The sequence below is a fragment of the Mandrillus leucophaeus genome, unplaced genomic scaffold, assembly GCF_000951045.1.
Source record: "Mandrillus leucophaeus isolate KB7577 unplaced genomic scaffold, Mleu.le_1.0 Scaffold14, whole genome shotgun sequence".
In the NCBI taxonomy this organism is placed as follows: Eukaryota; Metazoa; Chordata; class Mammalia; order Primates; family Cercopithecidae; genus Mandrillus; species Mandrillus leucophaeus.
Genome location: NW_012101365.1, coordinates 10,551,924 through 10,576,764, shown reverse-complemented (window position 1 = coordinate 10,576,764; position 24,841 = coordinate 10,551,924).

Sequence of the window (24,841 nt, the reverse complement as noted above, 5' to 3'; positions counted from 1 at the left end):
GAGGGCAAATGAGGAGCAAAGTCATGTCTTACATGGTGGCAGGCAAGAGAGCTTGTGTAGGAGAACTTCCCTTCATAAAACCATCAGATCTTGTGAAACATATTCACTATTGCAAGAACATCATGGGAAAGACCTGCCCCATGATTTAATTACCTTCCACTGGGTATCTCCTATGACACATAGGAATTATGGGAACTACAATTCAAGAAGAGATTTGGGTAGCATCACAGCCAAAGCATATCACTCTGTCCCTGACCCCTTCTAAATCTCACATCCTCACATTTCAAACCCAAACATGCCTTCCCAGTGGTTCCCCAAAGTCTTAACTCATTTCAGCATTAACTCAAAGGTCCACAGTCCAAAGTCTCATCTGAGACAAGGCAAATCCCTTCCACCTATGAGTCTGTAAAATAAAAAACAAGTTAGTTACTTCCTAGATATAATGGGAGCATGGGCATTGGATAAATTCACTAGTCCCAAATGAGATAAATTGGCCAAAAGGAAGGGGCTCAAGGCCCCATGCAAATTTGAAATCCAACGGGGCAGTCAAATCTTAAAGTTCCAAAATGATCTTCTTTGACTCCATGTCTCACATCCAGGTCACACTGATGTAAGAGGTGGGTTCCCATGGTCTTGAGCAGTTCTGCCCTTGTGGCTTTGCAGGGTACAGCCCCCCTCCCAGCTTCCTTCATGGGCTGGTGTTGAGTGTCTGTGGCTTCTCCAGGTGCATGGTGCAACCTGTTGGTGGATCTACCATTCTGGAATCTGGAGGATGGTGGCCCTCTTCTCACAGCTCCACCAGGCAGTGCCCCATTGGGGACTCTGTGCAAGGGCTACCCCACATTTCCCTTCCACACTGCCCTAGCAGAGGTTCTCCATGAGGGCTCCTCCTCTGCAGCACACCTCTGCCTGAATGTCCAGGCATTTCCATACATCCTCTGAAATCTAGGTGGAGGTTTCCAAAACTTAATTCTTGACTTCTGTGTACCTGCAGGCACAACACCATATGGAAGCTGCCAAGGCTTGGGGCTTGCACTCTTTGAAGCCACAGCCTGAGCTTGGCCCCTTTTAGCCATGGCTAGAGTGGCTGGGATGCAGGGCACCAAGTCCTTAGGCTACAAACAGCAGGGGGGCCTGGACCCCAGCCCAGGAAACTATTTTTCCCTTCTAGTTCTCCTGACCTGTGACGGCAGGGGCTTTCATGAAGATCTCCGACATTCCCTGGAGACATTTTCCCCATTGTCATGGTGAATTTGGCTCCTCATTACCTATGCACATTTCTGCAGCAAGCTTGAATTTCTCCTCAGAAAATGGGGTTTTCATTTCTATTGCATCATCAGGCTGCAAATTTCCAAATTTTATGCTCTGCTTCCTCTTGAACACTTTGCAGGTTAGAAATTTCTTCAGCCAGATACCCTAAATCATATCTCTCAAGTTCAAAGTTCCACAGACTTTTAGGGCAGGGGCACAATGATGCCAATCTCTTTGCATAGCAAGAGTGACCTTTACTCCAATTCCCAACAAGTTCCTCATTTCCATCTGAGACCACCTCAGCCTGGACTTCATTGTTCATATCACTATCAACATTTTAGTCAAAGCCATTCAACGAGTCTCTGGGAAGTTACGAACTTTCCCACATCTTCCTGTCTTTTGAGCCCTCCAAACTGTTCCAACCTCTGCCTGTTATCCAGCTCCAAAGTAGTCCACATTTTCAGGTATCTTTACAGCAATGCCCCACTATCCAGTACCAATTTACTGTATTAGTCTGTCCTCAGGCTGCTGATAAAGACATACCTGAAACTGTGTAATATATAAAGGAAAGAGGTTTAATTGACTTACAGTTCCACATGTCTGGGAGGCCTTGCAATTATGGCTGAAGGTAGATAAGGAGCCAAGTCACATCTTACATGGCAGCAGGCAGGAGAGCTTGTGTAGTAGAACTCTCCTTTATAAAACTATCAGATCTTGTGGGACATATTCACTATCATGAGAACAGCATGGGAAACACCCACCCCCATGTTTCAATTACCTCCCTCCAGATCTGTCCCATGGTACCTGCGGATTATGGGAACTGAAATTCAAGATGAGATTTGGGTGGGAACATAGCCAAACCATATCAAAGAGATAACTGCACTCCCATATTTGTTACAGCACTGTTCACAATGGCTAAGACTTGGAAGCAACCAAATGCCCATCAATGGATGAATGGCTAAAGAAAATGTGGTACATATATATACAACAGAGTACTCTTCAGCCATAAAAAAGAATGAGATCCTGCAAGCACGTGGATGGAATTGGAGATAATTATGTTAAGTGAAATAAGCCCAGCACAGAAAGACTAACATTACATATTCTCACTTATTTGTGGGGCCTAAAAATCAAAACAATGGAACTCATGGACATAGAGAGTAGAAGGATGGTTACCAGAGGCAGGGAAAGGGTATTGGAAAGTGAGGTGGTGGTAGGTGGTGATGTTTAATGGGTACAAAAATAAATCTTTAAAAAGACTGGATAAGACCTACTATTTGATACCACAACAGGGAGACTATAGTCAATAACTTAGTTGTACATTTAAAAATAACTAAGAGAGTGTAATTGGATTGTTTGTAACACAAAGGATAAATGCTTGAGGAGGTGGATACCCCATTCTCCATGATGTGATTATTACACTTTGCATGCCTGTATCAAAACATCTCATGTATTCCATAAATATATACACCTACTATATACCCACAAAAATTAAAAATAAAAATTTAAATTAAAAAAATCCAAAATGGCACAGCCATAAAACACTGCAAAGTCAGATATTAATACAATTCCTACATCAAATTAGAAAAACATGTATTTAAACTCCTATATTGTTTGTAAATCGAGAAAAAAATATTGTGCATTATTAACCTAAACTCAACTACAACAGAACAAATTATAATAAAGTAGAAAGAATTAGATCAAATTAACCACAGTAAAACAATAAGAGCTTGTCACTTTACACAGAAGCTTACTCCTACTTTACAGGAAAGAAGAAGAACGAGTGTGAAGTGTGCAGAATGAGGGACTGCATATATAAGGGAGGTCGTTGAATCTGCTGAACATGGCTTACACGGGACGGTTGTTATATTCCTGCCACACTCCTTGAGGAGCTGCTATGGGAAGCCCTGTATTTTACAGTTGAGGAAACTGAAGGCAGAAGACGTTGAGTATTCTGCCCACAGCAGTCACTGGTAGATCCCCATGAAGGGGGTTGTTGACATTAGGCAGTGGTGATGGAGGAGGGAGTTGAGTTCTTCTGTGACATCACCTTCTTCAGGGTGGAAAAAAGGTGTCATAATTTAGGTCAGATGGAGAGTCAAGTAAATTCTTTGATAAATGGCACAGGTCTAGGATGACTTTGCGGCAATATTTGTCTCATCGTATGTCTCACATGCAATTCTGGAGTTCTGCTCTGAGTACATAATCCTCTAATCACTGGAGATACAGTGGTTCCTGCTATTGCAATGCCATCAGTGCTTGCATAAACACCTTACATACATGCCTTCTTGCTGTAGCTTCTACTTCCTTCTTCCTTCCTCCTCCTTTTCTTCACTCAATTCTCAGCCAGTGAAAACACTGCCAAGGTAGAGACTGAATGGCACTGCCTCTTCTTCATTCTCTCTTGCACTTTGCCTTCCTCTTAGTAATACTTTCTAATATATTTACTATGTGCCAGAATTTGTGCTATACACTTTAAATAGACCATTCAATTTAGTCCTCATGACAGTATCATGGGCTAAGTTTTATTATTCCATTAATAGATATGAGATGTTAAGTAATTTCTTCAAAATAGCCTGTCATGGCCAGCAAATGTCTGAACTGCCTTTCAAGCCTGGGCTTTTGGACTCCAAGTACATACCACTTACCATGATATAATGAGAGCCACTATTCCACATGCATGTATGTTTGCTGTTGACATTGATCATCACTTTAGCAGAAGTTAAGAATAAAAGGTTAACAGCTTCTGGGAACCATATTTTACAAGAGTCAATGTGCTGTATACATGAGCATTATAAGTAAATGCTATATGACTTGGAATTATTTATCTTGTAGGCAAAAATGGGAATGGCTACTTATGTGCTGTCATCACTAAGAGCTTATAGAGTTAGAAAAATTGAATTTGAGTTTTGACTGTACCATTTAGTTGATGTGAGACCTTGGAAATGTTATTTAATTTTGGTTATTCTCATCTGTATAATGGGAGTACTAATAGTGTCAACTATAGCAATTATAAGGAATCAAAACAGTGTAATTCCTAGTGTATAGTAAGTGCTCAATATATTTTTGTTACAATTACAATTACGATTTTTAACCTTTAGTATTTTTCAGGTACTCTCGGAAGTTTTGTAGAGGATACTGTTATTCTTCGTTCATATACACTCAATAAACATAGAATAGAATGAATATTAGTGAACTACCCAACCCTGTTGTTCTACAAGGGCCCACCTTTCCCCTTTACCTTACCCTATGCACATTCTTAGTCTCCTTTCATATGGAATTGCTGTGTCCCAGGAGAGGTGGCAAGACTTGATGAAAAAATGAGGCAAGAATAACTGGGGATGATCTGTTTTATTTTATTTTATTTTTCCATCTTGGGAAGGAGCAGGACCACTCTACTGCAGCTAATTTCTACTCTGCTAAGTCATGCTGTGTACGCTATCTGACCAGGCCCTTCACCCCCATCCCAGCTATAACTGAGCCTAAATTGATGGGTTCTTGATTTTGGTGTTTGCATGTTGGTTCCCATGCTGGTGTCCTCCTCCAATCTATCAGTACAGGCACTAAAGTTGATTTTTTGACCTTCATCTGCTTCTCTTTTGCTTATTTCCCAATTTGTTCAGGACTCAGGACAACAAGATGGGTGCTGTGCATGGCAGGCTCCATCAGAGAGTCTCAGCAATCACTTTTCAGTTAATTTGGCAATATTTATTAAATAACTTGACTGAGACCTACATTTCAAGGGGTTTGTAAGAGTAGATTGAAAAAGGCTTACCATGTTGCAAAGAAGGAAGCACTTACCCATAGGAAGTCCACAGCCCCAAAGGCTGGTGTGGGTGGTGCAGCCAAGCCAGGAAAGGGCAAAAAATGATGTCAGTCTGGGCTGGAGTTGGTGGGGAGGTGAGACCTGAGACGTTGTCAAGAAGGATGGATAAAATTGAGCAGTGGAAGAATAGTTGGCAGGCCTTCCAGGGAGCAAGGGAAATGGTATTGGCATTGAGGAAATGGCTGGGCTCTGGGATTCCAGATACTTTGATTACTGCCCAAACTGAATGTGGACTTGGTACAGTGGTGGGGTTCTCAGTTTTGTCATTTATTCACTGAATGACTTTAGGCAGGTGAATTCTCCTCTCTGAACTGTGGCTTCCTCATTCTTAAAATGAAGGCAATAATTCTGCCCTTGCCTGGCAGTTGTGAGATTTTAGTGAGTCAATAGATAGAACGCATACAGCCCAATGCCTAGCACATAATAAAAACTTAACAAGTTTATCTGTTTTGACCAAAGAGTAACTTAACTGAGCTGCATGTGAATGAGGTGGCTTGCCTGCAGCCAGTGAGCCTTATCTTCGCTTTCCATGAAATCCTGTCAGGTGTTTTTGAGCTCCAAAATTACAACAAAACACCGTAGTTTTTAAATGGATGTAGTCATTATTCAGTAGACCAGTTTCCAATCTTTAACTCGTAGTTGCAAAAGTTTTTAAACTCCTCTCTTTCTTCAATTATTCATTTTGATTAAATTTTTAATGAAAGAAATGTAAATACAGAACCAGCATGACCAAATTATAGTTCCAATGTTTTGTACCAATTATTACCTTTAGGTTCTAAAATATTAAAAAGTAGGATTACTAAGCAGGACTGTATGAAATCAAGGCTCGGTAGAGGTTTTATCTGCCTTAGTTCCTTTTTATAGTTTCTTTATCAAAATCTTATTTACTGTCAGCAGCTCAATCGCTTATTATTTTTGTGTATTTCGAAGTATTTATAGAATACTTCTAACATGGTGACTGAATGAAAATAGCCATATTCTTTGACAAGAATATGGCTATTTTCATTTCGAAGTATTTATAGAATACTTCTAACATGGTGACTGAATGAAAATAGCCATATTCTTTGACAAGAGCTGGTTCACAACTAACACAATGACACACGTACTCTAGAAGCAGCTCCTGACCTGCAATCAGAACCAGGGGTGCAACAAGAAGAATACCATTCTGCCATTTCACAAGGGCTACACCAGTGACAGCGGTGGGCAGTCTAGGCGCCCCCTTGGTGACAGTTGCTATCTGTACACTGATGACTTCCAAATCTAGATCTCCAGCCCAAAACTATTCTCTGCTCCGTACTCAATTGACCAATCCCTGCTGGGCTTTTCCACCATGCTGTCACAGGTGCCTTGATTTATAGCTCCCAGAGAAACTTGACTCTTTCCTTGACATCTGTTCTTCTCCCTTTCAAGAAGTAAATGACCTGCCCATCTAAACAACAGGCAATTCTGCAAGAAATTTGGGACTCACTGTTGGCTGCATAGTGTTAGTGGTTAATAGCAGACTCGAGGTGGAGACTACCTGTTCACTGGCTATGGCACTTAACCTCCCTGTGTGTCATTTATCTCAACCATCATATGGGGATTATAGAAGTTCCAACTTCATAGGTGTAGTGTGGTGATTAAATGAGTTAATATTTCTAAGTGCTTAGAACAGTGCCTGGCACATAGTAAAAACCATGTAAATGATTGCTGAATAAATAAATCACACATAGCAGTCCCTGAAATGCTACTAAATTTACACATTCCTCTTCCTCTTCATCTCCAGGCAATTAAGGATGCTGCCTTAGTTCAGATTCTATCTCCCCTGGTATAATGTGGTGATTTTCATTTCCTCAGTGAGGTCCTGTCCCCTGTTTTTCCCTGCTCCAGTCTATACTCCCTATGGCAACCAGAGTGACATTTACTGAATGTAGAGCTGATTATGTGACTCCCTTGTTTACAACATTGAGTGATTCTTCATCATGTTAGCCAGGCTGACTTGGCTCTGCATGGTCTGGCTCCTGCTTGCATCTCTTGCTGCCTCTCCCCTTTCTCATCACTTTGGGTTCTAAGCATTACAAATTCATTCTTTTTCCCTAAGCCTATCTTCATTTGCTCTCCTTCCTGTTGATGCAATGCTTCCCTCTGTCTTATTCACCTTCAGATCCAGCTTAAGCATCAATCACTCTGTCTCTAAAGATTCCCTGATTCTTTCACCAGGAAACCTTCTTTTCCTTGTGCTTTCTTTGTATCGGTGATTATCGTTGCACAAAAGGATTTTTTTGCTGCATTTATTTCTTTGCACCATCTATCTTGCCGACCAAAATGTGAGCTCTGAGGGCATGGAGTGGTCCCTCTCTCATGTGTACTCATGCACACATACATGTGCATATGCACACCCCCCCGACACACAGTTAATTTTAATTAACATTTTTTTGTTCTATATCAGTGCCTTTCACAATGTCTGACACAAGGTAGACGATTAGTTAATGTGCATTGAGTAAATGAAGAAATAATAAATGGAAAGGTATTTTATTGGTCATTTAATCCAATCCCTAATTTTACAGATAAGAAAATAGACCCAGAGAAGTTAGTTAACTTGTTCTATATCACTCTATTGGGCAGCATCAGATCTACACAAATAGTAACTTTCCAGCATCTCCCATGGCTATATAGTCTCACTTATTAAGTCCTATTCTGATTAATTGTACAATTTTAAACTCTAGATTGAGGAAGCTAAGTGCTCCCTGATCCCATTCTCCTCATCTATCCCTATTAGAAATCCCTTTCTTAATACCCAGGATTTAGACTCTGTGGTAAGGCATGTTATTGAATTCCCAAACCACTTAGGGCTTCCAGGGCAGGAGTTTGACTTGCCTACCCTCCAGGCACTAGAAGTGACCTTGACTGTTTTAACATTTTAATTAGGTTTGGGGTAGGGGTAGCAGGATGCTTTTTGAAATTTAAATATAAGAACTCTTTCAAAAACAAATTATTTTGTCCTTAAGAAACTCTGTGTGTGTGTGTGTGTGTGTATATGTGTGTGTGTGTCTGTGTGTGTTGTGTGTCTGTGTGTACTGAGCAAAGGGGATGCTAGGTTACTTGAGGGGGTGGTTCAGAGGCAAAAACATGGGGATGCCCTGAGTTTTGCATTTGTGTTGAAAAGTCATCAGAAAAGAGTAAGGTCAACTCTGAATTCCGCCAAGTTTTGCCTTCAGTGCTGCAGAATGAAATGAGGTAATGTACTTTATGAGCTGTGAAGAGCTACAGAAATGTGAGGCATTTTTAGAATGGTTGATTTATGGAACAGGAAGCCCTTTAGAAACGAGGTAGCTCCCCCCATCTTTCTCATTTCAGAGAGTGGTAAAGTGACTCGCCCAAGGTCACAGTTCTGAGGCAGTGGCAGAGTTGGCTCTGCTTCCACTTCAGCCCATGGCTTACCTCTTCCTGCAGGTCCTCCACAATCTCATCTACAACTGTGGCACCTGAATAAGCTGGAGTCTTTCCCTTCCTCTGGGCTTCTGCACACGCCATTCCTTATTTCCAGATACTTTCTTTTTTCATGGTGGCCATGGGAGAACCTCGTCCTTCTGTGAGATTCTGCCTCATCTGACACTCCTGTAATTCTCTCAGCTCTTTACTCCCAATGTCTGGTCATAAAATAAAACACATGGAAGACACAGTTCTTCCCTTAGAGAAATTTACAATGAGCTATGTCTGTTTCTAAGGGGCCTCCCTAAGTGCAAGTCTGCACCCCTAACTGTGATTAAAACTGAAGTCTTCACAGGTGGTGGGAGATGGGATTGAGGCACAGAGAAGTTCCTCTCAGACACACGATCCTCCTGGTCCTCTCTAAATCACATCTCTTAGGCCATGGCTTACTCTATCAATATTTAAAGTCAGGAAGTTTGTTCAAAGCAGTTATCTTGGGGTCCTGCAGTATCAGTGAGGAGAATGTTTGCTTTTCAGAGAGAAAAGTTACAGGGAGGCAGATTTTGAGTTAGCTCGAGGGAGCCCATGCTATCAGTAAGGGCTGAACAACCATAGAGGGCTCTGCAGCCCAAGGAAGAGGGATCTCCTGCCCTTGACAGTGTCCAGAAGAGCAGCCAGCAGCTTGCAAGGCTGAGCCATGCATGAGGCCTCCAAGCTTCCATCTGGCACTGAGGCCCTTGATTTAATAACAGAGTTTCTGTCCCATCTGCAGTATTGGTAGTTTTGGGTCGTGATCCCACAAGGTGAAGAAGAATTTCTTCCTGTGGACTGCCAGAGGTATGTTATTTTAATCAAGGTTGGAATGACCAAGTAAATGTTTTTTGGAATATTTTATAAAAAGTAATAATTACGGTGTTAAAGAGAGCAGCAAATACAGATGTGCCATTAAATTTTTATCTCCCTCATCTTTTCCAGTATACTGGATTGGAAACCCGTTCAATCTGACATTTGCTGAGGAATGGAGAAGGACCATTGGTGATTTCTCCAGGCTCACTCCTGTGCCCCTCCTTGCATTGCAAGTGCTTTACAAGTCTTCCTGATAGACCATGAGCATCCTGAGGTCTAGTATCAAATGTAACTCATCTCCTATCCTCAGGGCCTGGTACAGGATGCTGGATGTAGGAGGAGTTCAGTAAGTATATGCTATATAAATGACAAATGAATGGGTGAATAAATAAGTAAAGGAATGACTTGATTCTTCCTCTACCACCAATTCAGAAGACTTAGCTGAAAGGGTGGGAGAGGGAATTAGGATTCTGTAAAGAAGACCATGATTGAGTTTTGAGGAAAAAAAAAAAAAAACTTCAAACAAAGAACTTTTTGTTTTTCTCCTGGTGCTCTCCCTTTTCTCTCCAACAGCCTCTTGTTCTTTTTGTGATTGACACCCCTCACTATACTATACACATCCTATCTGTTTGGTTCCATGTTATATTCTCAAATGCTTTGTACAATGCTTGGCACATAACTGTAGCTCAATGAGTGGAAACCCAGTCAACACACACACATTGAACATATATTCTGTATCCCAGTTTTTGAGCTAGATGTTGAGGGTACAGATTGAAAGATAAAAAAATTTGGGCACTGTTCTCAATTTGCTCAGCTTAATGGGAAGAGGACATAGGAAGGAGAGCCTCCTCCTCAGCTGGTTTAGCTTCTTAGTATGCTCCTAACAATGTAAATGCTAGCCTAGAGGAAATACATTCATTCACCCCTTTATTAATTCCAGTCTCCATAGATTTATTTGAAATCTCTTTGCAGGGCTTACAGAATGTGTCTGTTAAAATTCCAGAAGGAATGCAGACTCAAACTGGGCAATTAAAGAAAAATTGAAGGATTTATTTATAAAGGTATAGGGATGTTGTATGGAAACCCCAAGGATAGTGCAATGCCCTTGGGCAACAGCAGCTCCCTATTTTTAACCTTGTGTGTGAGACACAATGGGAGGGAACCGTTAACAGAATCTAGACACAGAACATGTTATGGAGAAGACCATCTGGCAGGAGATGTGCCCTTATGCCAAGGATGCAACAGCCTGAGATGACTGCAAAGGAGCAAGGTTGACCTCACCTTCCTTCTCTCTGGTCTCCTACAGTGCCCTTCATTGCTTGACTCACCTGGAAGTCAGGGAGGAAGCCCTTTGATAAAGTCCAAACAGGTCAGGCTCTAAGGGCATAGAGCTGGTGATGAGGGGTTGGGCATGGATCTGGGAGAACAAATGGGAGATAGACACTTCATTATATTAGATAAGGTAAGTCCTACAAAGATACACCCAAGGCTCTCCTGTCCGATCCACACAATTTACTTACCCTTATGCATCCTCCCTTTAGCCCCAACATCATTTATGAGAACAGACTGTGCCAGAGACTGTAGGGAGCACATCACCCACTTTATTTTCTCATTTCAACTTTACAATCATGCCTGAGTAGGTGAAGAGACAGACCAAAAAAAGAGAGTAAAATCTCTCTGACTCACGAGTCCATGTGGCATGCTGAATTCCTGAACGTTATTAGCACATCTAATTTGGATAGTTCACTGGGGCAGTATCTTCAGGAGGAAAAACTGCCCAAACTCCCCTCTGCCTGGACACCTTTCCAACTTCCATTTACTTAACTAGCCATGAATCTTTACTCCTGACTCAGATAGGCTTTGTTTCCTAGCAAGCTTTTATAGAACCTCCCATCTGGTGGTGTGGTCCTCTCTGAGAATTCTCATTGTCAGTAGTCTTGCTTCTAATTAGCACTAATCATGTTGAACTTAATCATCTTTGTTGTTTTTCTCATAAGACTGTAGGTCTTTGAGATCAGGGACTGTTTCTTTTTTCATTTATATGTCTGTAAAATACACGGTGGTTGGAATGCACTAGGACTCAGTAAATATTTCTTAACTGAAAGATTAAAAAATAAGGACGACTTTGTCTATAACTAAAAAAAAGATCAGGTGGAGGACAGTAAAGGAAGATAAAGTATAGAATATCCTTTATTATTCAATGTTTCAGGAATATTCGATACTCAGGAAACTTAGAAGGTTGTGTAACCAGATAGGCTAAAATGATGTCGTGAAAATCCTACTGTTATCACCCACGTGAACACCATCTCATTGCAGTTAATGGAAATAAATGTACCATTCAATACTTTAAATCATGAAGCAACATAACTGCCTTCTATTTGCAGTGACCTTCTGGTGCCCTCATTATTTCCTCACTGCAGATGTCTGTGCCTAATCTTGTTGATTCAGCAAAAGGGAGTGCATCCAAAAGGCATAGGTGAGGTGCAGAGAAGTAGGGGAGGGAAAAAGGAATCTGACATCCCCTAAGGAATGGAGAAGGACCACTGATGATTCCTCCACCCTCACTCCTGTGTCCCTCCTTGCATTGCAAGTGTTTTACAAGTCTTCCCAATAGATCATGAGCATCCTGAGGGCTGGTATCAAATTTAACCCATCTCTGATCCTCAGTGCCTGGATGTAGGAGGATGCTGGATGTAGGAGGAGTCCACTAAATATATGCTATATAAATGACAAATGCTGGATGTAAGAGGAGTTCACTAAATATATGCTTTACAAATGACAAATGAATAAGTAATGGATAATTAAGGGAATGACTTGATTCTTCCTCTACCACTGATTCAGAAGACTTGGCTGAAAGGGTGGGAGAGGGAGTTAGCATTCTGTAAAGAAGACCATGATTGAATTTTTTTTTGGGAAAAAGAAACTTCAAACAAAGAACCTTTTGTTCTTCTCCTGGTGCTATCCTCTTTCTGACTGACAGCCTCTGGTTCTTGTGATTGACACCCTGCACTGTCAGATCTGGTACCATATACATCCTATCTGTTTTGTTCCGTATTTTATTCTCAAATGCTTTGTAGAATACTTGGCACATAGCTGTAGCTCAGTGAGTACTTTCAATAAAGTTAAAACCTCTTTCTCTGGGGTTTTACTCTTCCTCTTATATTTGGTCGCCTCCCACCTCCCCTGCCTCTACCTCCAATGCTGAATACATACCCTAAGCTGCCTTGTCCTGTGGATATAAGCTCTCCTGTTGCTTAACTTTCCATTTTACAGAAAGGAAACTGAAGCTTTAAAGAGAAATACTTGCTTAAAATCATATGAGTTAGTTTCAGACTTGGAATTAAAATGAATTTCTTGTCTCCTTTGCCATCACATTGTGACCTCAAAGTTCAGTCTTCTGGTTCATTGGCTTTCAAAAAAAATCTTTTTAATTAGGAAACTTTCTGTTCAAAGGAAATCTTATCCAGGAGTTCAATATGTAAAGTAGATAAAGTCATTGCTGCTCTAGTTAAACTAGTGGTGAAGATACTCCCCTCAAAACTCAAACAGAGGCTGGGTGTGTTGGTTCATGCCTGTAATCCCAACATTTTGAGAGGCCAAGATGGGTAGATCATCTGAGCTCAGGAGTTCAAGACCAGCCTGGGCAACATGGTGAAACCCTGTTTCAACCAAAAATACAAAAATATTACCTGGGTGGTGGCACCTGCCTGTGGTTTCACCTACTTGGGAGGCTGAGGTGGGAGGATGACTTGAGCCTGGGTGGAGGAGGTTGTGAGCCGAGATCACACCACTGCACTCCAGCCTGGGTGACACAGTGAGACCCCCATCTCAAAAACAAACAAAAACAAAACAAAAACCAGAAACCTAAATCAGTCAATCAAACAAGCAAAACAACTGAAACACAAATGGCTGCTAGGGAGTTCAGAGGAACACAGTGTGAAATTATTGATATAACAGGATCCATGAATCTCTACTCAAAACCCTCTGGTGAAGGTAGAGAGAAGGATCAATGGAGACTGAGCCCATACCCATAGCTTCATGTGAACCTATGTAGTGGCTGTGGCAGTTATGAGTACCCTGGCTGTGAAGAACTACAGAGAATGGGGAGGCATGCTAACTTGGAGTCAGAAATTGCAGGTTCAAGGCTATCTGCCAATTACTAAGGGCAAAGTTGTAAAATTTCCCCTAATTCAGCCTTGATTTCTTCAAGATGTTAATGAAGCTTGATAATATCAGTGGCGAGCAAGCTATTTTTCTTCTAATGCTGATGCAGGATATAAAAAATGTTTAAGTGCCATTTATTAAAAAAAATCAAAGTGAAAATAACTTTATTGAGTTCTATGGGAAAAATTACATTTTTATAACCTACATTGCTTCATTTATTAAATAGGAGACTTTCAATGAGATACCTGAAAGCTTTCTAAGCCACTAAAATTATATCTTGACATACTTGAGAAGTGGGAAGGCAGAGATAAGTTTCTAATATTCTACGCTGAAACTGAGAAGTATTATAATTTATCATTCATGTTTATTCATGTGCATTATCTCTATTCATTAGTGAAAAATTCTGCAATGTGGGTATAATTAATGGGGAGACTCAGAGAAGTAAAGTAATTTTCTCCAAGTCATTCAGCAAGTTTGTCATAGAGCTGGAACTCAAAGTAGTTAATTCCAGTTAATGCAATGTTTACTAACTATATTAATGAAGGCAGACCTAGCAGCTGTAAGACATAAGCCTCTAAATCTTAATGCTTAACACTGTAAAATTCTTCTTCTTGCTAGTATTAGAGTGTAGTGTGCATGCTTGTGGTTAGGGAGTCTCTTCTGTGCAGTGATTCAGAGTCAGGCTCCTTCCATCTGTGGTTCTGCAACCTTAAACACATAGCTCTTCTATGTTACCTGGGAGTTGTCTCCATTCCATTCAGCTGGAAAGGGAGAAGCACGTGGAGGAGAAGCACATTAAAATGGAACAGGTCTGGAAATGATTCACACATGCCATTGGTCGCACATCAGCCACATGACCATTCCTAACCACATGTGGGCTGGGAAATATACTCTACTGTTTGTCCAGTAAGGAAAGGGACATAAAGATTTACCACATTGCTATTGTGAGCACCTTGAGGACTAGGACTATGTCTTATTCATCTCTTTGTGTTGTACATTGTTTTTGCATGGGATTAATACATGTTGTGAACATTCCTTCCTTCCTCCATTCATATAGATACAGTTGGAGTTGCCATGTTGTTAAACATAGCCTTGCTCCTCTAGGCGCCAATGATTGGTGCAAGGTAGTCACCATCCCAAGCTAAACCAAACAGAATCCTTCATAGATGCCTTCTCTGGGATTTTTCAAGCTGTAATGGAAGAAATAAACTTCATCCTCTGGAGGTCAAATCTGTGCAATATGAAGCTTGGGAGTTGTTGGTGGCCATGTATCCCACCTTGCAGCAGAAGGTAGTCTGCGGTGGTGGCCAAGGAAACCATCAGAGAAGTGTAGAAAAGTGATAGGACTCATCTTTAGGACTCATGACCCAGATATCAATTGCTCTGAGGCCCACCTACAACCATTCTTTCCTGAAGTTTGGTGGTTCAACACTATCTTAATCTGTTGAGTCAACTCACAAAATATCTTAGACTGGGAGGCTCACAGACCACAGAAATTTATTTCTCATAGTTCTAGAAGCTGAGAAGTCCAAGATCAAGGTACTGGCAGATTTAGCATCTGATGAGGGCCCTCTTCTTGGTTCATAGATGGCAACTTTTTACTGTGTCTTCACATGGTGGAAGGGGCAAGGCCTTTTATTAAGGGTGCTCACTCCGTTCGTAAGGACCCTCATGCTCTAATCATCTCCCCAAAGCCTCACCTCCCTAATAGTATCCCCTTGGAGGTTATGGTTTCAAGTACGAATTTGAAGGGAATGGGGGACAACATTCAAGCCACAGCAAACACTCCTACCTATGTGAGATAACACAGTACTCTTCCAATAAATTCCCCCTTTGCTTGACCTTGTCTGAGTTGGGTGTATGTCTAAAGCAATCACAAGAGACCCAGTCCTGCAGTTTAATGGTGCAGAGTGAGCAGCGATTGTCCCTGCTGCTCCCCAGGAAGGCTTTCTCACAAGGCCTGTTTCTCACCCCAGTGTGTGGTTGTGAGCTCATTCCCCACTGTGCAGGCCTCCCCAACTCCAGTGGGGGAGGCCATAGTCCCTCCATGGGGCTTCCCTCAGAGGATGTTGTGCCTAAGGATTCCTAAAAAAATGTTCTCTGTGGTTGCATGGTGGAATTTTTCCATATCTTTCATCTGCCTCAAGTAACCTGAATGATTGTGTTTTGATGAAGGGTGAAGGTTCTTGTCTGGAGCTAGGTCCCAGTTCAGGGTTCACTCATATCCACAGCAGATGCTCTGTGAAGTTCCATCGCACCCTGAGCCTTGTACTAGTATTACACATGGTCTGAGGTTGGAAAAATAACTATTTTTGGAGTGCCTCTTTGACAACGCTACTCCCTGATATGTTTCTCTCTAAGCCTAAAAAAAGGATAAATAACTCCATCACACACAAGCTGGGTAACCTAGTGGCCTTTAGGATGTCTGTTTTTCTCATTTGTAAACTTATTTATTAGTGAGGATTACATTACATTAATGTATGTGACACACCTAGCACAGTGACAGGAACTTGCTAGGTGTTAATTTCTTTCTCATACCGTCTTGCATACCTATCTCCACATTCAGGGCTCTGAGCAGTGGAGGGGGATTAAGACACAAGGGATCTAATGGTTTTCTCCAAATTCTCTCAGAAACCACCACCTCAGTCCCCTAACCCACTCCACTTGACCCTTTTTCCTTCCTCCTTCCATGACACCTCTATTTCTTCTTTACATTGAAGTGTCCTTGTTTCCTCTGATAGCCCCCTTTTCCCTCCCCCTTTGCCTCTCCCCTCCCACCAGCCCCAGCTGCTGGTGTGGCTGCCTGTTGTGATGCTATTGATTTTTTTCTATAAAAGATTGCTCAATTCATTTTCTCCACTGCAGCCCAGCGCCAGACCTCAGGGTAGGCCTCACGATGACTGAGTTGATTATGTGTACTGAAGGACTGCAACCACATTCCTTTTCCCTTCCCAGGGAGGATTAGGCAGTGAAGGTGAACGTGATTCATAAACTCTAAAGAGCTAAACAGAGAGCAGTGGACCCTGTCTTCTCATCTCCATATTTACAAGGCTTAGCACAGGGCCTGGCAATGAGTGGGTCTTAATAACATCTGCTGAAATTAAATGAATATCTTTTCTTAGCTTCACAGCATTCTGGGCATATAAGTAGAATCTTCATTGATGTCTGATTGCCTACAGCAGTGGCTTGCAACCTTGACTGCACATTAGAATCACCCGGGGAGATTTAAAAACTACCTGTGGCTGGCCTTACCCCAGACAAGTTAAACTCAGACTCTTGGGTAGTGTAGTCTGAGCATTGGTGCCTTGTAAGAGCTTGACAGGTGACTCTGATATGCCACACTGGCCTACAGGATAAGACTAGATCTCCTAGCCTGGCACACAGAGTCCGCTATGTCTTGGCTGCTGCCATGTTCCAGCCTCCCCTCCTTCCTCTTTACACACTCCAGCCACTAAGACACTCTAGCTCTTCCCCGGAACATCACTGTGCCTTTGCTCATGCTGTTCCCACTTCAAAAATTGCCCTTTCCTAAACTTCCTTCCTGGCACGCTTCTAGTCATCTTATATGATTCAGATCAAACACCACCTCCTCTGAGAAGAATTTTTTATCTTCTCAAGTCCCTGTTGCTCTAAGTTTTCACCTCTGCTTGTATTCTCTTTTTGGAATTAGTTTTGCCCAATATCTTCAATTTCTGTCATCACCCTGGATTTATTTTCTTCTTCTCTAATTGGCCCTTCCTTTCTGACAGTCCAGGTAGATTTTTTTTTTTTTTTTTTTGCTTGGTCTTGTACTCCAGCTTTCTCCCTGGACACAGATGTTTGCTGCCTTCTTTGGCTCTAAGCTCTGATGCCCACTAACTGACCTTATTTCTTCATCCTTTCTAGGCTTCTAGAACCTTTGCCTGCGTGCAGTGGCTGAGACTCTGCATCTCTGGGGGAGGCATTTGAATACAAATTGCACTTGTTAGTAGTGGCCAACATATATTGAGTCTTTCCTATGTGCTGTGTTAAAGTGCTTCATTGCATTATCTCACGTAAGCCTTTACTGATGAGTCAGTGGGACTTACAGACCTTAAGTAAATTGTCCAAGGTCAAACACGTGGCAAGAGGCAAAGACGAGATTTCCACAGAGGCTAACTAACAGTCTCCAAAGCCCACATGTTTCATGCCTGGGTGATACTTGGATGCTCGTTCTCTGTGCATTTTGTTTTTCACTCTGTTATTACACTCTGAGCGTTGTATCATAATTTATTGGTTGGTGTGTCTTGTCTACCCCATGAAACAGTGACTTTCTCAAGGGCAGAGGATGAGGTATTCAAGTCTATACTCCTAGCACTTAGCAAATTGCCTGGCACATAACAGAGGCTCAATAAATACTTATGGCCTGAATAAATAAATGCCCACTATAGCCTTGAGCAAGACTGGTGGAGAAAAGGAGACAGACCAATCTTGACCACAGTCTGGTCAAAACGCCCACTCTCCTGCAGCCCCCATGAGTGAGATCTCTGCTTGGCAGGAAGGCAGATGGGTGGAAGAGTAGGGGCTGCCGGCCCGAGGATGCCTTTCCCTGGTTCTCTTGAAATGCAGCGTCTGTCCTGTCCTATAGCCCAGCAGCAAGAGAACATTTGTTCCCTGAAGGGCCGGCGCTGTGCCAGCAGCAGGTGGTGGCCTGTCCACTGGGAGGGAGGGAGGCTGCAGGCAGGAGCACTGATGTGTCCCTGAGACAAGATGCTACAAGTCTGCTCGCAGCACGGCAGTGACAGCAGCTGGGCCAGGGTTGCAAGTCACCATTCTGTAGCCATTAAAAACAAGTTGCTGTCCCTTTCATAATAATAAATTAAGATATCACTCCAGACTGTGCTGGGCTCAGAGAGAAAAAATAAAACAAACAAAGAAACAAACCAAAAAAACAAAAACAAACAAGCAAAAAACACTCAAAAGACAAAAACGAAAATAAGTTAAAAAATCAAACAAAAACACAAAAAAACACCAAACAAACAGTGTTGGACGATATGTTATCAGTTGGATTGTCTATAAAATTGACTGGTTTCTTGGTAATTACAGAAAAGCTTTCTGGCTGCATTTCAAGAAGCAATTTTTCATTTTCTTCCAGGAAAAAAAAAAAAAGTGAAACAACAACCTGCACCCATTCGACAACATACACATTTGGGAACAAGAAGATGAGAAGAAGAGTAGAGGCAGCATTATATTTCTGACTGTTTGTTTGGTTGCTGGGGTGTTATTACTAAACCAAGTCATCAATATCTCCTCTTCACGACTGTCTGAAAATATGCAGCTTTGCTGTTAGCAAGATCGGACTTCACAGGGTGCCTATGAAGTTGACCTCAATGGCCTGACCTGCACTGGCCTTCTATAGGCCACTTTTTAATTCAATTACCAGATAAAGTGACTTGGAGCTCCTATCCTGTCTAGAGTGGTCAGTCCAGTGCCCTCGTGAAGACTTAAGGGGATTCATGGCATAGGTGACTATGATCTCCTATAGTTTCTTGTTATAAATTTTGGCTTCTTGATCAACCAGTTCACACTTAGGCCTCTTGGGACATTGCCCCTGCCTCTCCCTACTCTGTCCCATTTATTGACAGGAGTTTTCTTCATTCAAAGCATCACTGATGGATGGCAGCTATGTATTAGACTTTTACTAAAAATTTAGGGATGACTACAGGGATTATAGCAGAGAACAGGAACTAGCCTAAAATGTAAACTAGGTTACTAGACGTCTGAAAAACTGCCAGCCTCTCTACCCACAGGAAATCCTCACTCGCTGTATTTACGTTCAGGTTGTATTTGCAGACATGTTTTATTAGATCACTACTGCAAAATTCCTATTACTTTGTGTGTAGAACTTTTTTTTTAAAGTCCTACTCATCCAGAACAATGTAGGAGGCCTTACTATAGACAAAGTTTCCATTTTTGTAAACAGTTGAAAGTCTCTGAATTTTATTCTTAAAAAAAAAAAAGCAATCTAGCTGTCATACTAAGAACAGGAATCTGATTGCATAAGTTTGACATCAAGTTATTACTATATTACTACTACGATTGCTATTAAGATTACTGATGTTATAAACATAAAACAATTGGGCAGTTTTGTGCCACCTTAGCTTAGAGGCCATGAGCACATGCTCTGATCCCTGATCTGAAGCAGTTTGGGGTGGGCAACAGAGTGGAACTGTGGATGTCACAGATATGTCACACACATGAATCTACTTGGAGTGATTTCCTTAGAAGGGGCTGTGAGGACGGCATATATTCACATTTTCAATCTGTACTCCAGTTGGGTATGGCTGGTCTTCAAGAGGATGAAACCAATATCCTGACTAAGGGCTCAGTAGTCTGCTTAATAAATGGATGGAGGAAATCTACTCAGTGGCATAATTGTGCTTTTCCACACTTGAAATAATCTCAAATACGTGAGATTATTTATGAGTTTGTGTGCACTTGTTCCTGACGAATCAGAATAAATTCTTCAAAGTATTCCCGGTAGACAGCAGGAGTTTGTGCTCTGCATTTTGAAATCTTCCATGGAGACTGAAAGAATACCTAGTACACTATGGACACCTAACTCGCTAAGTGAATAAATGGAACAAATGATCCGACAGACGATATCACGGGACTTTGGAATGCTCACCTTAATGCTCAACTTGGTTAATTCTTACTTATTCCTGTACATCTTAGCCCCTTATAATCTATGTCATTATACTCATTAGATTTTCCACTTGCACTCTATCTTCCCATCACATTTGCAATTGCATTGTTTGAATTGTATTGTTTGAATATGTATTTGTACATGTGTTTGTGATTATTGATTGAACTTCTTTATTCTTCTCTATACTTTAGGCTTCCCTGAGGGGAGGCTGTGTCTGTGTTACCTGCTCTTTTTAAAGGAATGGTTCGGTGCCTGGAAAGGAGAAGGTATTTATGACAGAGACGGAATAATATTCACAAAACCCATTTCCTCTTTATCACCACCATGAGTCAGGCTACACTTCCTAGTCTCAGTTGCAGTTAAGTATGGCCATTTGTTGGAGTTCCAGCCAATGGGATGTGAGGGGCAGTAACATGAGCCACCCCCAAGGCTTACTCTTTAAAACCTCCCATGTGCGGTTTTCTATGCTCTTTCCTCCTGCCTCTGGCTTGTGGAAGCAAGTACAGTGGCATTGGAAGCCACATATTGAAGGTAGGGAAGCCATGAGATGGAAGGAACCTGGGTCCCTGAATGATCCTGTGGAAGAAAGCCATCACCAATCAGGATTACCTGTTGAGAACTACCCTTGAAGAAGAAATGTTTATGGGATTTGAGTTTTCTTATATTTTGAGTTTGGAGAGAGTTACCTCAACTCATACAGTATTAATTTTTGTGTTTGTAATTATTAGATATATACAGAGGAGCAAATATTCAGGATGCAGATCGTGTCATTAGAAATATTGAGTCCTGATATATTATGGCAATCTTCAAGGCACTAGAAGGAAAATGGTTCCATAAGAATGAGGTGGTATCCCAGCTATCCAGTATTCCCTCCTCCACACTGCAGTTAACAGAGGCTTGTCCCGCTTCGTACCCATGCAAATACTCTCTTCTCTAACACACCTAATTTCCCTAGTGCTCTCCATCCTCAAATGGTCCTGTATTCCTTTTTGTGCCATTGGAAAATCCAACACTTTACCAGGCAGGAATGATCTTTTGAAACCAATTTGTATTAAGGAGTAAAGTACTATTTTCTGCTTTACTTTCACAGGGAGTGTATGCATTTCTAGGGAGACTGGCAAAAATTAGTCTCTCATTGCTGATATTTCAGGAGTAGTGTAAAATGAAGCAAGCATTATTAAGCAGTGACAGGCAGTTTACAGTCTAATCATCATGAAGTGTTTGCATTACTCCACTCAGAATAGCAGAGAAGACTGATGGAGGAAGCTTGAGGTCTTGATAAGACAGAACAGCCTTGCCAGCCCAGATGCCAACTTCTGAACTTCTTGATTGAAAGAAAATCATTCCTAACTGAAATGGTTGCCAATGTTTCCCCATGACAATGTACTTCCTCCAGAATCATGGATGTCAGGGGAATAAGAAGAGAGAGTGCAAATTCAGAGGTTATGGGGCCAGGAGTACCATAGAGATACTTAATAGTGGGTTAACTCTGATAAAGATACAAGGAATAAGGTGGTCTGGCAACTGCAAAGTAATCTACTCACCAAGAACATGGCTTTGCAGAGGGATGGAATGAAGAGGTCTGTATAAAGTGTGTGACTTCCAAACCAAAGTTTAGTTAAGACTTAGATAAGTATAGCACCATGTTACTCTCATAAGTCCCAGACTCCCTGCCTCACCCTCATCACCTGTGGCCTGACTAAGGATTTTAGTTCTCAAGTACACTTAGATTTAGTGCTTAACCCTTCATTTCAAGAAGGTTGGTTGGGATCTGAGGCCATCAGATCCTGCCATCCCTTCTTCTTACGGAGCTAGATTCAGACAGACCTCTTTGATGCACAGTAAGACCCTTACATGACAATGACGTATCCCTTCCTAAAAGACCCTGAATCTGTTCTCCACCTTTGAGACTCTTCCCTAGCCCCGTTTCTTTACACAGCCCTTCATGGCACCCCTCCTTCATGGCCTGCACATGCCTTACTCATTTCCACATCCCCAGGGCTCAGCGTGTGGCTTGGCACACATAAAGTGCTCAGTCTGTATAGACTGACTACATACAATGACTTAGTAATTTGCTGAACTGGCTCCATCCTGGAAAAAAGACCAACTCTTGCTGCTCTAATTATTTTCCCTGCTTCTCATTGGCTTAAGTTTATGGCTACATAATCAAAGCTACTCAGGACTGAAACAAGAGATAGATGCAACTCTTCCCAACAGAGGGAATGAAAGAATGGGACATGTCAAACATAACAAGATGCAGAGGAAAAGAAACAAGAACCTCCTGTTATTACCAAACATTTTGGGTATTGGACCTTTTTCCTAAAGGGAAATTGAGCTAGGAGAACTCTACACCAGGAAGATGAGATAGTTGTTTATATTGGAGAGGACCGAAGAGAGTAAAATACATGGCTTTAAATCTAACATTTTGACATATATTGATCAAAACATGGTAAAATAAATCCTAACAATAACATTTCAATGGTAATTATATCCATGATGATTACTATAACCGTCATTACTGTCACTACCTCCTTTGCTACCACTATCACCACCATTTCTTGGACATCTATTATCTGGGACTAAGCTTTGTGATTTTGCCAACATTACCTCACTTGATCCTATAAATTTGAGAGAGAGACAAAGAGACAGAGAGAGAGAGAGAGAGAGAGAGAGAGAGAGAGAGAGAGAAAGAATCTCTTTTGCTCCAGGATCTATTTTCAAGGGAATCCAGCCTGAGATGTCAAGCCTTATGTTAGGCTAAGGATATGTTAGCCTATCTAAATTGGGATATTTGAGATACCTGACAAAAATGAGTATAGTTATGGGAATAATGGATTGAAAAAATTTTAATAAAATTTGTATTTTTCTTCAAATTATGAGAGTAATATATTTGTTATAGAAAATACAGAACAAAATTTATTATTAATAATAACTCATTTTCTCTCTTCCTCATTGCCTTTCCTCATTCACCCACTCAGAAATCCAAGTACTCTTTTTTTAAATTATTTTTATTTTAAGTTCTGGTGTATATGTGGAGGATATGCAGATTTATTACATAGGTAAACATGTGCCATGGTGGTTTGCTGCACCTATCAACCTATCACCTAGCTATTAAGCCCGGCATGGATTAGCTATTTAATCCAAGTACTCTTAATGAGCGAAAGATTTGATAAATTCATTCCCAAAGAGTTACTAGGGAACCTCTGCATTGCCTTTTCCATAGAGAAGTTTAGTCTCTTGTAGAAGTACTAAACCCCCAAGGCAGAGCTGGAACTAGAACTGATAGGAACTTGAGGTAGAAGAGACTCCCTAGTGGAGAAGACAGCTTTGAGTGAAGGTCTCAGAGATGCCTCTCGGGCTGCATCATCATGCTGGCGGCCCACTCTGCATGTGCTTCAGTTACATTCCAGAAGTGAGCATACGTGTGTGCACCTGTGAGTGTGTCTGTGCATTGGAGAGGAGCAGTGAGGGCCATACAGCAAGAGATAATAAGGCACTTTTGCTGAGTAGTCCTTTCTGCATGACCCTCTCCCTTATTTTCCAGGAAACTCCCACTGAGGCAGAATCACAGCGATTTGGAAAACGATGAGTTGCCAGCACCAGGCTTTCTTATTTTGGCTGGTGTCACAGCCACACTGAATATTTTCTTCCAAATTGTGCATGGGAGCCCTTTGTCAGGGGAATTGGGTCCAAATGTGCTCTATTTTTACCTTTGCCAAGCGAAGCTTTTCATGACTACAGATCTTTGAGGGAAGTGGTTTGAAAATAAATGTAGAGGTTCAGTGGCAGGGGCCAGGTTGTCATGGTACTCCACCTGTTTCTAGTCCCTATGTCAACACAACAGCTCCTGCTCTGGGGCTTTGATGTTGCTGCTGAGGCAGGAAACACCACGGAGTCCTGAAATTCAGTGTGACACCTGTGAGTGGCTCACTGTGATTGCCTGGCAGGGCTGCGGACTGCACACATATGTGCAAAGAGAGCTGCAGGCTCAATCCCTGCAATGTGACTCACATCTTAGGTGCTGCCAGGGATCTTACTTCAGGTATCTAGAGATCTGACTTCAGGTACCCTGGAATCTGGCTTCCCTAATGTTGCCAGGGGCCTGGGTAGTACCAGCTGCATGTGTACTAGCTGGGAAGCAGCCAGCACCCAGGACTTCAGCTTTTAAATCTCATTAGTAATAGGTGGTATATATGGTTGCTGCACAAAATGGACTTGAAATATCCAGGAAAGGTAAATCAAGACACTGTTTCTTTTTTGTGGCTTGCTCTGAAAGCAGGAATAAGAGGCCTTATGTGGAGAAGGGGGTTGAAGCTGAATTGTATTTGTAATAGCAGTGAACGACAACAAAAATCCATCTCTGATCTGCAGACCTTAAATGTCTGGAGAGGTCAGATCGGATAAATGGCAGGAGTTCTAGACAGAGGAAAGATTTCCCACAGCCCAGCCATCTTGGGCTCCAAAGTGATTGAAATGAACTCTCAGGGGCAGGCAAAAGAGACCCCAAAGAGGGGATAGAGAGGGAGTGGGAGGAGATCTGGGTGGGTTGGCATCTGGGGTGGGGCTTAGCTTACGGACATTAGACTTTGAATCTCATCATTTGACTTTTTCCCATCTTAGTCTTGGATTTAGAGACTCAAAGGTTTTAAATTGGAAACCCTCAAGATTGAGTGGCAAGAGGA